The sequence below is a fragment of the Microtus oregoni genome, unplaced genomic scaffold (assembly GCF_018167655.1).
Source record: "Microtus oregoni isolate MIOR12 unplaced genomic scaffold, Mior012 000062F_ref0000492, whole genome shotgun sequence".
NCBI classification, from domain to species: domain Eukaryota; kingdom Metazoa; phylum Chordata; class Mammalia; order Rodentia; family Cricetidae; genus Microtus; species Microtus oregoni.
In genome coordinates this window covers 1722295-1737729 of record NW_024543872.1, presented here as the reverse complement: position 1 = coordinate 1737729, position 15435 = coordinate 1722295, and the positions used below count along the sequence as shown (strand labels likewise).

At 42.0% G+C, this 15435-nt stretch overlaps 1 pseudogene; it reads left to right on the top strand.

Annotated features, from left to right (window-relative positions):
• Positions 1 to 245: 245 nt before the first annotated feature.
• Positions 246 to 1698, top strand: LOC121439602 (annotated as a pseudogene).
• Positions 1699 to 15435: the final 13737 nt, after the last annotated feature.

Genomic DNA, 15435 nt, shown 5'->3' with positions numbered 1-15435 from the left:
ACATTTAGGGTTGTGATAAGTTCACACTGGAACTGAGTGCCTGGAGCAGAGTCCCGAAGTGGACCGATTGTTCCAACATCCTGATCTCTGTCTTTTTCTTCCAGACTGGGTCGTCTTCTCGGTTCCACCCAGAGTTAGGGTTGCCCCTCGGCTCCCAAGGGACAACTCTCATTCCCCATTTCCGTACATCTCTAGCGAATGGCTAAGAAAAAGTGAAGAGCCAAGCTTAGATGCAGGCTCCGGACTGAGCACGCGAGAGACAAGCAGAAGAGGCTTCGTGTTCCCTTGGCCTGCTGCTGACATCTGCAGTGAAACTAGGCAGCGGCCACACTGCTGTGGCAGAAGGCAGTCACCAACTGGAAGGTCTCTAATTAGTCTTGTGGCCCCTCCCACTTTTTTTCCTGGATTCAAGGCAATGTTGCCTCAAAACAAGGACCAGGTGCTGCTACAGAACACAGTACCCCCAGGGTGTCCCCCTCAGGTCCTCTCACAGTTTGCTGACTCCCCTCCATCCAACTTAGCATCTCTCTCCCCCATCAGTCCCTCCCTCCTCCCCACCTACCTTTGCCATCTCACAGGCCAGCCTATTTTTCCTTCTCTTCTCTGCCACAGCCCCACTCTCCTGGGCCTCACTTCAACTCTTCCAACTCAAATTCTGACTGTGTTTCCCTCCCATTCTCTTCCTCCCTCCTGAGTTCCCCCACTTTCTTTCACCAGAACTACCCTTGTCTTCCTTCATGACACTCATCCCCTCCCCTCAACTACCAGCTGGGCGCCTCCCCTCCTCTTTCCCATCACTCTTCTCTTTCCCAGGTACAAAATTCCTCTCCTCACTCTTGCCAGTCTCCTCCCCACCTCCAGGGCATCCATAGTTCCACAGCCACGTCCCCCAGCCCCAGCCCCCCTTCTGGAGGGATTTCCAGTAACAAACAAACATGGCAGTGTCCTCAATCCAAAAACACCAGGTCCCTTGGGGTGGCAGGGGGATGCAAGGCAAGCAAGGTTGGCCCTGCAGAGTTCAAGGACCCAATGGCCCTCGCCCAAGCCCTAGCCGACCGCGTGGGGCGCCGCAGAATTGCAACAGATCTCCAGCTACTGTTTCTGCAGCGCATGTGGCTCGGCACATCCACACCCGGCCAGGCCCCAGTCGTGGAGTATCCCATTTGTGTACAGTGCCTCCAGCCCCGCACCGGGTCTTGCCCCACCCCCAAGGACAAGATGGGGGCAAGGCTTCTTGCCTTCCCTCAACTACTGCCCTGTGCTCAGGGCCAGGAGTCTGGGCCTCTCCGCATAGGTATTGGCTTCGGCCTCCACTTGTCTCGGGGCCAGGCCAAAGCCTTGCATTTGCTACCACCAAAAAAACGACAAGAAGCAAGTCCTCAAGGAGAGGTCGTCCTGAGGCAACCGCCTACAACCCAGACCCCAGAAGCTCAAGTTATGGACACACTCTCCCAGGCCGGGCCCCTCAAGTTTGCAGGACTCCAATCACTAAAATCCAGCCAATGTTCCGTGCCTCCAGCTCAGGCACCAAGATGGGTCAATGCCTCCCTAAGGCCCAGATTGTCTACAGCACCAAAGAGGTTGGCGACTCCAGAATCTATTCTCCAAAAGTTACCACCTCCATTCCAGAGCAGCGGAGACCCTATGGAACACCCTCTCCAAACCCCACCCTCCCTACCAGGACTTCTCAGACCTTAGGAAGCCACAGCAACACCTTGAAGGGCTGGCTGGCCGGAGGCCAAGTGTGTTCTCCTGCCCTGAACCCTGGAAACCCCTCGTGGAGTCTGCTCTCCCCTGGTTGAAGACCAGAAGCACCCAAGGCCCCATTCAGCCTTCACTGTATCCAATAAAGTCTAACCCTGAGACTTGTGTCTGAGTCCTACTGTGCCCACAGGGTGGATTCAAGGGCTATAGGATAAGGTCTCTCAACAAGGTTGGAGGGAAAGGAAGGTCAAGGACAGAAAGTGCCACACATCCCAGTATCTGAGCTGCTTAGAGACCTCTGCAAGGCCCTTTTCTGGTTTAATTCTAGTCTGTGGACACATAATTGGAATCAAAGAAGAGGTCACTGGGCCCATTTCTCAGGGCATGCCTGGGTGGACACACAGCAGCCCATTTTCCTCATTGGGAAAGACATGGCGAACAACTCATTCACAGGCAAACAAAGAAATGCCATGTACAGACCAGAAGGCTCCAGGACTGGAGAGATGGCTGAGTGGTTCGCTAGCTGCTGCTCCTGCGAGTTCAGGTTCAATTCTCAGCACCCATATGGCAGCTCAAAACTGCAACCCTAGTTCCAGGAGACCTAACACCCTCCTCTGGCTTCTGTGGGCACACTACACACGCCAGAGAGGGGGGGGGAGGGGAGGGAAGGAGAGAGGGAAGGAGGGGGAGAAAGAGAGAAGAGAGAGAACAACTTTAAAAGGGGTAGCAGTAGCCCCGCAGTGGTGGTGCATGCCTTTATGTAGGGATAAGTCCCGACCTTAGGGGGCGTGTTCGCCTCGGGCTAATGTCTGCCTATAAATTTGGCAAGCGTGCTCCTAGCTGTCTCTTCTGCTTTCCTGGTCTCCGCGGGAACGGTGGTTCTGTAAGTCTATTTCTACATTAAAACTATATATATTTTTACAATCTGTCTGCATTCGTTTATGCCGCTACATTTTGGCGTCCAACGTCGGGCTATTTTGCCCCCAACTCAAGCAGGTAGCCTGCTAACTAACACAGCACCCTCCCGGGTGCTGTTTTTCAGTTCGTGACTATGGCCCCAGTGCCGATTCCGAGACATACTAGGCCACACAGGCCCATTCTGCCTGACTTGGCTAAGTTTTGCAGCGGAACCCCACTGCCTGAATTAGCAGAAGCTCCAGTACCTGCGGTTTTGCAACAAAAGCTGCCACAGCGGCAGATTTGGTCTCATACAAAGTGACTTGGACGGGCAGTGGTGGCGCACGCTTTTGATACCAGCACTTGGGAGGCAAGGGCAGGCGGATCTCTGTGAGTTTGAGGCCAGCCTGGTCTACAAGAGCTAGTTCTAGGACAGGCTCCAAAAACACAGAGACCACCACTGGCAGGAATCGATCATTGCAGGTAAAAAATTTTTCTTTTATAAATAAAATGTCTGAACACATTACTGTTCAAGAATTTAACAGATTTTTAATTGTACCATGTGGGAGATTTTACAAGAGGCGTCTATCACCCCACATCTATGGATCCTTCTGGGATTCATAGTTTTCATTGGCACCAAATGGTTTGATAATAGAAATATGAAAAAGTCTTTACGAGGCGAATCCAGGATTCTTAAGGCAGAGATTGAATGCTTAAAAACAATTGAGAATGACAACAATCTTCTCAAGAATCAGTTTGAAGTTCTCCAGGCTGATAACAATCTTCTCAAGAATCAATTTGAAGTTCTCCAGGCTGATGTTAAGGAGAAATTCATTACTATGGAAGAGGGAACAGCTGATTTGGACAATAAGATTCAGTCCCTTTCTGTAGGAAATGAAACATTAACTGAGAGAATCAAAACTGCTGAATGTGACAATAGATTTTGTCTAAAGCTTATGACAGATTGACGGAAAAATTATCAATACAAGAAGGCACGGTTTATGCCATAAAAATTATGTCCAAAGATGAGATGTTATCTCTAACGGACAAACTTCATACTTTAGAATCCTCAATGAAGGCTTTGGAACATAATTCTGGACAGGAGATTCAGACATTGCAGAAGGCAATGGTGAATAGAATTGAAAATTGAGGAATTTCTAAATTCTGATGAAGAAGAGCAAAGGGTAGAAAGGCAAATTTTAACTACAGCTGTGGGTAAATCTCTCCGGGACAATTTCCACAAAGCTCTACCTACAGCTCTACCTGCCTTTCCAGTAATAACAACAGAGAAGGTGATTGGTTCCAGAAACCCTAGGGTCATCAAGGAGGATACATGGGAGCCTGTCCGTATGAATGACCTCAAGGAAATTAAATAGGCTGTCATGACTTTTGGGATGCAAGCCTCTTTTGTTAAAGAGATGCTAAGATCTTGGGCCACGACAAGCAGAGCAACCCCCTCGGACTGGCTCCAGCTGAGCTCTGCAGTACTTGAGAGTGGACCGCAATTGAAATGGCAATGCTTATTCAGGCAAGAGGCTAGACTCTTAGAACAGCAGGAAAAAGCAAAGGGAATTGACATTTCCCTAGATAAAATTCTAGGTGAAGGGCTCTTTTCCGACCCTCAGGAACAAGCTAATTTGGATGAAAACACACTCTCCATGTGTACTACAGCAGCCTTAAGGGCTTGGGACAGGGTACAAGACCCAGGACAGAGAATGGAATCATTTGTCAGAGTTAAACAGGGTCAGAGAGAACCCTTTAGTGACTTTTTACAAAGATTAACTAAGGCTGTACAAATAGGGATATCTGACCCAGAAGCAAGACATATAATGATTGAGTCTTTGGCTTATGAAAATGCAAATGTGGAATGCAAAAGGATTATGGGGCCTTTAAAGCTCAGATCAGCGCCTTTGGAAGAATGGGTCTTGCATACACTCAATGTTGATACATTTGATTATGGCACTGAAGCATGGGTAGAAGAAGCAATATCCAATGGTAAAAGGAGACACCAGAATACCAAATGTTTTAATTGTGGCAAAATGGGTCATATGAAAAGGAATTGTAGACAACGGATTTTCAGAAATAATAATAATAGTAATAATGCATCTTTCAGAAATAATAATAATAATACATCTTCTAGGAATAACAGAAATAGGAGGACTCAGCCTTCAGTTTTATGTAGAAGATGTGGAAAAGGCAGACATTGGACGAATGAATGCAGGTCTACAAGAGATAGACAAGGCAACCTGATACAGTCGGGAAACGTGAGAGGGGGGGCCTCACAGGCCCCCATGGCAAACATGGTTCAGTCATATCCAGTTTCTGCAGAGAACGTGCCTCATCAGGACAATTAGGAAATCCCATGCTTACTGTTACAAGCAATAATGATCAGAAAGATAAGTTACGTGTGTTTTGGCAAACTTCTATAAATGATCAAAGACCTAAACTGAGAGTGTGTGTAAATGGCATTTTTATTACTGGCCTGCTGGACACAGGTGCTAATGTAAGTATCATTACCCCAGAATCTTGGCATCCGTATTGGCCTCTTCAGAATGTAAATGTTCAGCTCCTGGGAATTGGAACCCTATCTCGAGTAAGGCAGAGCACGAGATGGGTTGAATGTATAGGGCCAGCGGGACAAATAGGAAAATTAAAGCCATATGTAGCCAATATCGCAATGAATTTATGGGGTTGTGACCTATTACAACAATGGAATACCTAAATTAACATTCCTGCTACTTCTAGAGCCTATATTTCTGAGAATAATATTAAAAGATATTACAAATGGAGAAAACCGGCCATTCGGGCTGTACAAGAACAAGCAATTGATGTCCCTTCAGAGATAACAACAGCCTTGCCTCTAAAATGGTTGACTGAGAAACCAATATGGACAAAGCAATGGCCTTTAGCTGAGGAAAAGTTACAGGCTTTAGAACAGCTGGTACAAGAACAATTAGATGCTGGACATATAGAAGAATCTACCAGCCCTTGGAATTCTCCTGTATTTGTGGTTAAGAAAAAATCAGGTAAATGGAGAATGGTGACAGATCTCAGGGCCATCAACAAGGTTATTCAACCTATGGGCCCTCTGCAATCTGGAATCCTTTGCCCTCTTTATTACCAAAAGGATGGCCTCTCATAGTTATTGATTTAAAGGATTGTTTTTTCACTATACCTTTGCAAAAAGAAGATAGAGAAAAATTTGCCTTCACAGTGCCTACTTATAACAATTCTCAACCTCCGAGGAGGTACCACTGGACTGTTCTCCCCCAGGGTATGTTAAATAGCCCCTCCCTGTCCCAATATTTTGTGAACCAACCATTGCAAATAATACGCAAGAAATTTCCCAAATCTATAGTATACCATTACATGGACGACATCTTGTTATCCGATTCAAACATGGATACCTTGAACAGACTGTTTGAAGAAATAAAGATCCTTTTACCTAAATGGGGATTGCAAATCGCTCCTGAAAAGATTCAGAAGGGAGATTCTGTTAATTATTTAGGTTATAAAATAGGTTTGCAAAGAATTAAGACACAAAAAGCACAAATTAGGAGAGATCGCCTACGGACTCTTAATGACTTCCAAAGACTGTTAGGAGACATTTCCAGTCTACGACCAGCTATTGGAATAACACCTGATCTAATAATTCATTTGAACAAAACCTTGGATGGTGATAAAGATTTAAACAGTCCCAGAGAATTAACAGCTGAAGCAGAAAAGGAACTGACAATGATTGAGGAAAAATTACAACAGGCACATGTGGACAGGGTGAATCCAGAGCTCGATTGTATTCTCGTCATACTACCATCAAAAATTTCTCCTACAGGAATTTTAATGCAGAGAGATGATATTATTCTGGAATGGATCTTTTTACCACATAAACCAAGTAAGAAACTGAAAACTTATGTGGAAAAAGTCTCTGAGTTAATTATAAAAGGCAAGCTGAGACTTTGTCAACTAGCAGGCATAGACCCAGCAGAAATTATAGTGCCTTTCACTGCTGATGAACTAAAGAAATTATGGGAAGATAATGAACCATGGCAAAGAGCTTGTGCTAATTTTTTGGGAGACATTAATAACAACTATCCAAAAAGCAAGAGGCTTAACTTCATAAAGAGAACTTCTTGGATTCTTCCTCGATTCGTCCGTGATGCTCCAATAACTGGAGCCCGTACATTCTATACTGATGCCAATAAATCAGGGAAGGCAGGTTACAAATCTGAAGACTTGGGTAAGGTGGAACAAAGTCCTTATAATTCTGTCCAGAAGGTGGAATTATATGCCATTCTTATGGTGCTAAGGGATTTTAAAGAACCTATTAATATAGTCACTGATTCACAATACGCAGAAAGAGTTATTTTACATATTGAAACTGCTGAATTTATACCTGATGATACAGAACTAACCTCATTGTTTCTCCAGGTTCAAGATTTGATCAGGAACAGGCTTTGCCCTATGTACATAACACACACCCGATCCCATATGGGTCTGCCAGGTCCTCTAGCACAAGTTAATGCAGAAATTGATCAATTATTGATTGGTAGTGTGCTACAAGCCTCTGAATTTTATAAAAAACATCATGTTAATAGCAAAGGTTTGAAGAAAGAGTTTTCAATTACATGGCAACAAGCTAAGGAGATTGTAAAGAAATGCCCTACTTGCTCTTTCTATAACCAAACGCCACTGCTTGCAGGGGCTAATCCAAAGGGCACCCAAAGGAATGAAATCTGGCAGATGGATGTGTTCCACTTTGCAGAATTTGGCAAATTAAAATATGTTCATCACACCATTGACACTTATTCAGGCTTTCAGTGGGCAACTGCTTTAAGTTCAGAAAAAGCTGATTCAGTAATCACCCATTTATTAGAAGTCATGGCTATCATGGGTATACCTACACAAATAAAGACGGATAATGGTCCTGCTTATGTTTCTAGGAAAATGAAACGGTTTTTTGATTATTACAATATCAAGCATGTTACAGGTATACCATACAATCCTGCAGGTCAGGCAGTCATAGAAAGATCAAATCGAACTATAAAGGATATGTTGAACAAACAGAAAGGGGTGGAAAACACCCCCAGAAATAGGATACATAATGCTTTGTTAACCTTGAATTTTCTCAATGCTAATGAGAAGGGATCAACAGCTGCAGAAAGACATTGGATAATGGAAAAGTCTACTGAACTACATCAACCAGTTTATTTCAAGGATGTGCTGACCTCACAATAGAAGCCAGGAGATGTGCTACATTGGGTAAGGGGTTTTGCTCTTATCTCCACAGGTGAGGAAAAATTGTGGATACCATCAAATTAATAACGGTTCGGTTTGAAGAAGAGAAGCCACTTGGAAAAGATAAATAACAATTCTTTCATAAGGATGTCGAGCATACTGATGGTAAGAAATACAGATAGGTTGGAGGCAGGGTTCTTTTCTTACCTCCACAGGAAAATACTCATCTTCAAAGAAATTGAGGGACCCTGAATATTTAATTACTGATGGATGGACACATTTTGTAAGTATTAATTTATATATATATATATAAATATATATATATATGTCTTATTAAACATTTCTTTATAAGTATATAGAGCTGGTTTTGAAGTTGGACTCTGGCTCAGTCCCTCTCCAATTCCAAGCCTGTTAGTAAGAGAAAAACCCAGAGTTTCTGGAGTTTCTGTCTCATGTCAAGAGCCATGATATGGGACAGAAAGAAATATGAGTTTAGAAAACATCTTTGCTTTTCTTCATATCTATCATACTTTTCATTGAATATATCTATCATGCCTTTCATTAAATATATATGTATGTCTATATATGTCTATATGATTAATGTTTAAGTTTTTCATAATGAACAATGAGTTTTTCCTGAAGTGACATTTGAAGTTTCCAGGAAGAAGATGGGGCCCCACAACAACAACTCTACCTGGTTGATATGACGTCATGATACTCATAGGTCTACTACAAGACCTGTTTTGGATACCAGCTACACAAGACGATCCCAACTTAGTTAGCTGAAATGGTGCACATCTTGTACAACATTCTGGCCAGACCTCCACAAAATACTCAGAGACTATTTGCAATTTTAAAAGACACTGATCTTGAAATTTAACCATCATTTTACTTTCACAGGATCCCCAGAAATAACGTCGCCCCCATGACAGCTGGAAGTAATTCTAGAGGATGACGTCCCCTCTCCCAGTAAAATTTACCCCTGGGTTTAGGGACATCATTTAGGGGTTGGGAGGTTGGGGGAGGAATTTTATAAGCTCAGGGATCATTTTGAAAAAAAAAAGAGGGAATGATGGGATAATAGATTTATAATTGTGAGTTACTGCTTTTAGACAAATATATTGGTATAGATTCTTGTATATTGATACAAAGTTAAATTATATTGACTGTTGTATGCATGCATGTTTCTATCTCTGTTTAAAACATTTTATATGTATTGACATATATTGTATTGATAAATATATTGTATATATTTACCATATTGCAGTGTACATTTCTACCTCTGATTAAGATACTTATATAATGTTTGTGTATTGATATATATTTGCCATATTGCAATGTATATTTGTACAGTGTTTATATTTGGAGGTCATTATCCTCATTTGTTACACAGTTGTTTATTGTCTTAGTCTTTAAGTTAGATAGATATTGAGAATTATATAGATAAATAGTCATCTAAGTTTGTCATTTATAATTAGACTAATCAGGTTCTTTAGGTATATAGAGATTATACTCAGTATAGAAAGATAATCTTCAACCTCTTCAAAGAACTGTAGAAAATGGCCTTTAATCTAACTCAGAGTTTCGTGATAGTGAGACACAATTGCTCCTGGCAACACCGCTCTATTCCCGAGAGAATGTTGAGCACCAAAGACACTCCATCTGGAGCCTTTCTATTTGGCAGAACTGGCCTTGGGACAAAGAAATGCCCATACCTCAACCACTGACAGAGATACAGAGCGTGCATCAATGGATAAAACAGGACTGTCATATCCTGCCAAGACAGGGTAAGATAGTTTTGAAAAGTTCCTTGCCGTTAATAATGGTATGTCAGTTATGTTAGGCCTTAGCCAAAATTGGTTGACTCAACGTTGCAAACGAGACTTTGGGTGATTGCCCAGGTAGTCAGTTGTCTCTGTCAATTGTTGCACATTTTGGATATATCTCGTTTGTTGAGTAGTGTTTATTCCCTTCTCAGATCTTTGACGGAGTTGAAGATTATATAATTGTAGTTACTCTCTACATTATTTGGATTCCTTGAGATAGAATGTTTAGCAAAGCTTTTGTTCTCAATATTGTTTGTTATATTTATTATTTGTTGTTATTGTATATAGTTGTATTTGGTTTGGTTCTGTCTTATTTAGACAAAAAGGGGAGATGTAGGGATAAGTCCCACCCCTTGGGGGGCGTGTTCGCCTCGGGCTAATGTCTGCCTATAAATTTGGTGACCGTGCTCCCAGCCGCCGCTTCTGCTTTCCTGGTCACCACTGGAACGGTGGTTCTGTAAGTCTATTTCGACATTAAACTATATATATATATATATATTGTTACAATCTGTCTGCATTCGTTTACGCTGTTACAGCCACCCTTTTGGTAACACAGAAGTCAGAGAAATTCCAGATTGTAGGGCCCATAGGTTGGATAACCTTGTTGACAGCTCTTAGATCTGTCACCATTCTCCATTTTCCAGATTTCTTTTTAACAACAAATACAGGAGAATTCCAAGGACTGGCTGATTCTTCAATATGATGAGCATCTAATTGTTCTTGTACCAGTTGTTCTAAAGCCTGCAGTTTGTCTTCCATTAGAGGCCATTATTTAACCCTTATGGGTTTCTTAGTTAACCGTTTGTAAGGCAAGGCTGTTAATACCTCTGAAGGTTTGCTAGTTTCTTTGTGTTCTTGTACAGCCTGAATTGCTGGTGACCTTTGTTTATAATATTTTATAATATCCTTCCCAGAAACATGAGTTTTGGGGACTGCAGGAATGTTAACCTGGGTATCTCATTGCTGCAAGAGGTAATGGCCCCATAAATTCATTGCAATATTTGCTACATAGGGCCTCAGCCTTCCTTTCTGTCCTTCTGGCCCTATGCATTCAACCCACCTAGTGCTTTGTTTTACCTGAGATAGGGTTCCAATTCCTAGGAATTTAATATCTGCCTCTTGTAGAGGCCAATCTGGATGCCAAGATTCTGGAGTAATGATAGTCACATCCACACCTGTGTCTAGTAATCCTCAATTACAATGTCATGTATACACAATTTTAGCTTTGGTATTTGATGATTTATAGAAGCCACAATATATGTTTCCTATTTCCTACTTGAGTTTTTGACTTGTTCTCCATATCTATTCCATCATTCAGTACAGTATGGTTTTTATAATAGGCACTGGATTGTTTAATTTTCTCCATAGTGACTGGGAATGACTAGGCCTTGTTTGACATAGGGGCCTGTTAGAGGTCCCCCCAAGGAGTTGCCAAGTGGTATCAGGTTGCATTGTCTGTCTCTTGTCAACCTATATTCATTAGTCCAATGTCAGCCTTTGCCACACCTCCTACATATACCAGAAGGCTGAATCCTCCTATTCTTGCCATTCCTAGAGAAGACATTAATCCTTCTTAGATGTCTATAGTCCATTCTTAGATGTCCTATTCTTTAACAATTAAAACATTTGGCATTTTGGTGTCTCCTCATACTATTGGAAATCACTTCTCCTACCCAAGCTTCAGTACTATAGTTAAATGTTTCAACATTCATTGTATGCAAGATCCATTCATCTATGGGTGCTAATCTAAACTTTAAAGGCCCACGGATCTTCTTACATTCTAAGTTGGCATTTTCAAAGCCAAGGATTCAATTAGTACATGTCTAGCTTTTGGGTCTGTCACTTCTAATTGTACAGCCTTAGTTAATCTTTGTAAGAAGTCAGTAAAGGGCTCTCTCTGGCCCTATTTAACCCTAATATATGACCTCTTTCATGGTTCCTCTTTCATGGTTCCTGAATCCTCTCCCAAGCATTTAAAGCTAGGGACAAGGTGTATTTGTCATAGTGAGTCTGTTTCTGAGGATCAGAGTAATGATCCTCACCAAGAATTTGATCTTGGGACATCTCAAATTCTTTGTTTTCCCCTGTTGCTCTAAAATTTTTGCCTCTCCTCTCCAATAACACTTCCAAAGCAGTTGAAGTCCATTTCTTTGGATCGCTGAGATTAATTGAAACCAATCATGTGGGATAGTTTAATACCTGAAGCCCATGTTTTCACCATTTCTCTAACAAATGGTGAATGTAGCCCATAAGAAACTATTGCTTATTTTATTTCTTGTCTATCACTTATACATATTGGTTCCCATGCATATTCTTTGATGGCCTTAGGGCACTTTGTGCCTGATGGTCTCTCTGAGAAAATTACCAGATATACAAATGAAACTTTGTGTAAGTCATCCGGGGCCTGGCATGTACTGATGAGGCTATATCCTGCCCTTGTACCTTCTGTCTCTGCTCATCAGTTTAACTATCTTCCTCAATCTTTTCAAATCTTTTTAGTACTCCCTTTTTAAAAAGTCTGAATCTCCTGTAATGTCTCATTCTTAAACATATCATAACTTTTTAACAGATTTTGATAGATTTAAAAGCACAAATTCTTTCAGATAATTTTGTCAAATTGATGCTATCTCTCTCCTTAGTATTGAACCATTTTTAATGAGATAATATTGAAAACAAAGCTATTACCTAGAATCAAATAAAGAGAAGGAAAATAACATAAGTCTTGCATAATACCTTCCATAATATAAGCAAAATAATTATTAATGTTATCAGTCATTGTTTATAGTTTTCAGATCTTCCCTGTTGTAAAGTAATTACAATGAATTGGAGTAGGTGTAATAATCGTTATTGGCCAACAGGTGTCTGTTGCAGTTGCAACCACATGGCCGAGAGACATTAGCAGCAGTGAACAGTACCCGTTGCTTACTTAGGTACTGAAAAATATGCTTTGTTTAACAAATTAAGAACAGTTATTAAGGTGATCAAATGATTCTGAGAGCTGGGACCCAGGATAAAGAGAAAACCCAAAGTTTTCCATCAGTGCAAGTTGTGGACTTTGTGCACCACAGGGATTGCAGGCAGCAGTGTGTGGGCTGGTGTGTGGGTTGCAAGCCAGGGAGCACTGAGCAGCAGCCTGCTACATCTGATGGCCGGCTAAAGCAGTAGGCATGAGAGTCAGTGCCCAACATGCCATGCAGCTGGCAGACTGGTCCCCACATTTGGGTGCCAGATGATGGTGGATTCAAAATAATCCCATACTAGTTCAGAATTCTTTATAATAATAGGTTATTTATTTAGGGGAGACTTAGAGATCACTGTCCTAGATCACAGTCCTCTGCATGAACAGGGAACAGGAACAGAGTCTAGCAGCTGGAAGTGAGAGCCGGAAGCAAGAGAGTGAATGCAGGCTTTACAGCTGCAATTTATAGTATAAGAGACCATGCCCAAGTGGGATGATACCTTAAAGACTATTGGCTGAAGAAATGAAAGGAGGTCCCACAGCAAGCCTAGACTTAGCAACCTGGGGATACATGGATTACAAAATCATTTAGTTGGGTGCAACTAACACAAGTCTGCCAAGATCTCCACATGGATGATGCTGTTTTGACCTCAGTGGCCTGAGGCCTGGAGTGGAGGGGACTTGTTTAAATGGCCCACAGAAAGATGTCCCTATTGAAGGAAGAATAATCTTAAGCTTCCCAGATAAAATCTAAGTCTTTCATGGTTCTTGGGCTTAGATAGGGACACAATTCAAGTATATAATATGGCCTAGCTGCCTCCTTCCTCCTTGGTGTCTTATGAATTCCCCCCTCCTACTGTTTACAATACCCAAGAAGAGCAGTCTGTTAGTTGAGGGGCTAATCTTTCTAGCTACAGCTATGTTGTGCTTTGCGGACAGAGACCTAGGAATTGAAAGCTGCTCTTCAAGACAGGTTTTAGATTTCTTTGCAGGGACTACATGTAAGGAGATGTTGGAGGGCTTTGGTTTCAACCCTCCAAGACCTTACAAGTGGTAGGATTGGATAAAGTCACATTGATTGGATAGATAAGCAGTTCTTATTGACAAAATAAAATTGCACTATTTAGAGACACGCTGGTAGTTTCTTAATTATGTCTAGGTGAAACCATGAATCTAGGTTAAGCCTATAATAAATGCCAGACTTAAGTATCTCCTAGCAGGTATTCAGTTTATGGGGTTGGATTACATTTTGTCCCTTAAGGCTTTGGAATTTATCTTTTTGATTTAGCTATGAAAGAAATGTCTGGCTTTCACTTCTGGACACAGAAGACCTTGTGTTTTGTTTTGTTTGTTTGTCTTTGTCTTTGATTTTTTATTTTTTATTGTATTGTAGATTAGGGTTGGCTTGAAGAAGATTGTGAGTAGAACTGCCCCTGCTGTGATTGCTACCCCCTTACCTGATTTAGAGAGTGATGCCGTTTCTTCAGACAAGCTCACTGTGATAGTATCAAACTGGCTAAGTGTCTGTCACTCATGGCATCCATGCTATGTTTATGTTTGTTGCATTCCCACAGAGAGCCAAGCCCACTCAGCAGTTTTTCTCTGCAGTCCTGTAAACTGCCTGGGTAGCTAAAGAGCTTTTGGTTTCCTCTAGGGGAGGGGTGGGGGTTGTTGGGAAGCATGTCTTAGGAAACCCAGCAGCTGGTGTGAGAACCAGGAAGAAGCGGTGCAGCTGGAAGCCGTGGTGGGGAACACACATCTACCAGTCTGGACAGGATGCATGAGCAGTTGTTTCCTGCTGCAGCAGGTTTTATCTTGATGGACACACCTCATGGACAGCCATTTAAGGGAAAACCTAGTTGTCTCTGTTAGAGAAATGGATCCTTGGAGTCATAGACCAGCTCAGCTACATCCCCGAAATTACCCCGAGATTAGGTATCCCCGAAAGTCACCCAGAAGTGTCCCACAGAGTTGAGAATGAAATTACTATAAGATGTACGTCTGTCATTTAATGGTTGGCTAGCCTTCAAAACACACTGCCAGTGTACAAACATAATGGTAGCCTTTTCTTCAAATGTGTATTCAGTGGACAAAATCATTTTAATGTGAGTGTAGGTATATTTAGTCTCTCAGTAAGCAACTAGAAAAAATATGAAGGGGAAAAATAACATGTGTCATATGCAAAATTAATAAGGGAAGTCTTTGATATCAAACAGAAGAAATTTTTATTGGTGGTAACAGTAAAAGAAACCCTGCTTGTCCCTAGGGTTGTTCTGGTCACTAAGGCAGAGGAGAAACACGCCAGATAGAAGACAAGGAAGAGTGGGCTAGTATAGCCAGCAAACTATTGTTAAGCATGAAGTGTCCAGGAAGCTTACTGGAACCAGGGTCAAGAACTCAAGAGAAGCCCTCCCCACCCCCTTGGGATTCCTTGAATTCCACTCTAAAAAAAAGGGGAGGTTTCTGTGGATTTTTCAAGGTCAGACATAAAGATCAAAAGGACCCACAACTCTTGGTCTTGCCTGGCAGCCCCAGGATGAGGGCAGGAAGAGTTACAGACAGCAAAGGAACAAGTGTGGTCAGAAGGAAGGGAGGAACTTTCATGGGTCAAATGTGTCAAGTAAGCCTGGAGGACCAGAGCCAGCTGCCCGTCCTGATAGGACACAAAGCATCAGAACCAGCCCAAGGTCATGTAGGTCCCCTACTTAATCTTCTCTGATGAATGAAAGATAATAGAACAATAAGATAGTTATACTTTTTAATTAGCGAAGCATTGTATTTAACATTGCATATATAATTTTGCTTTACGACATA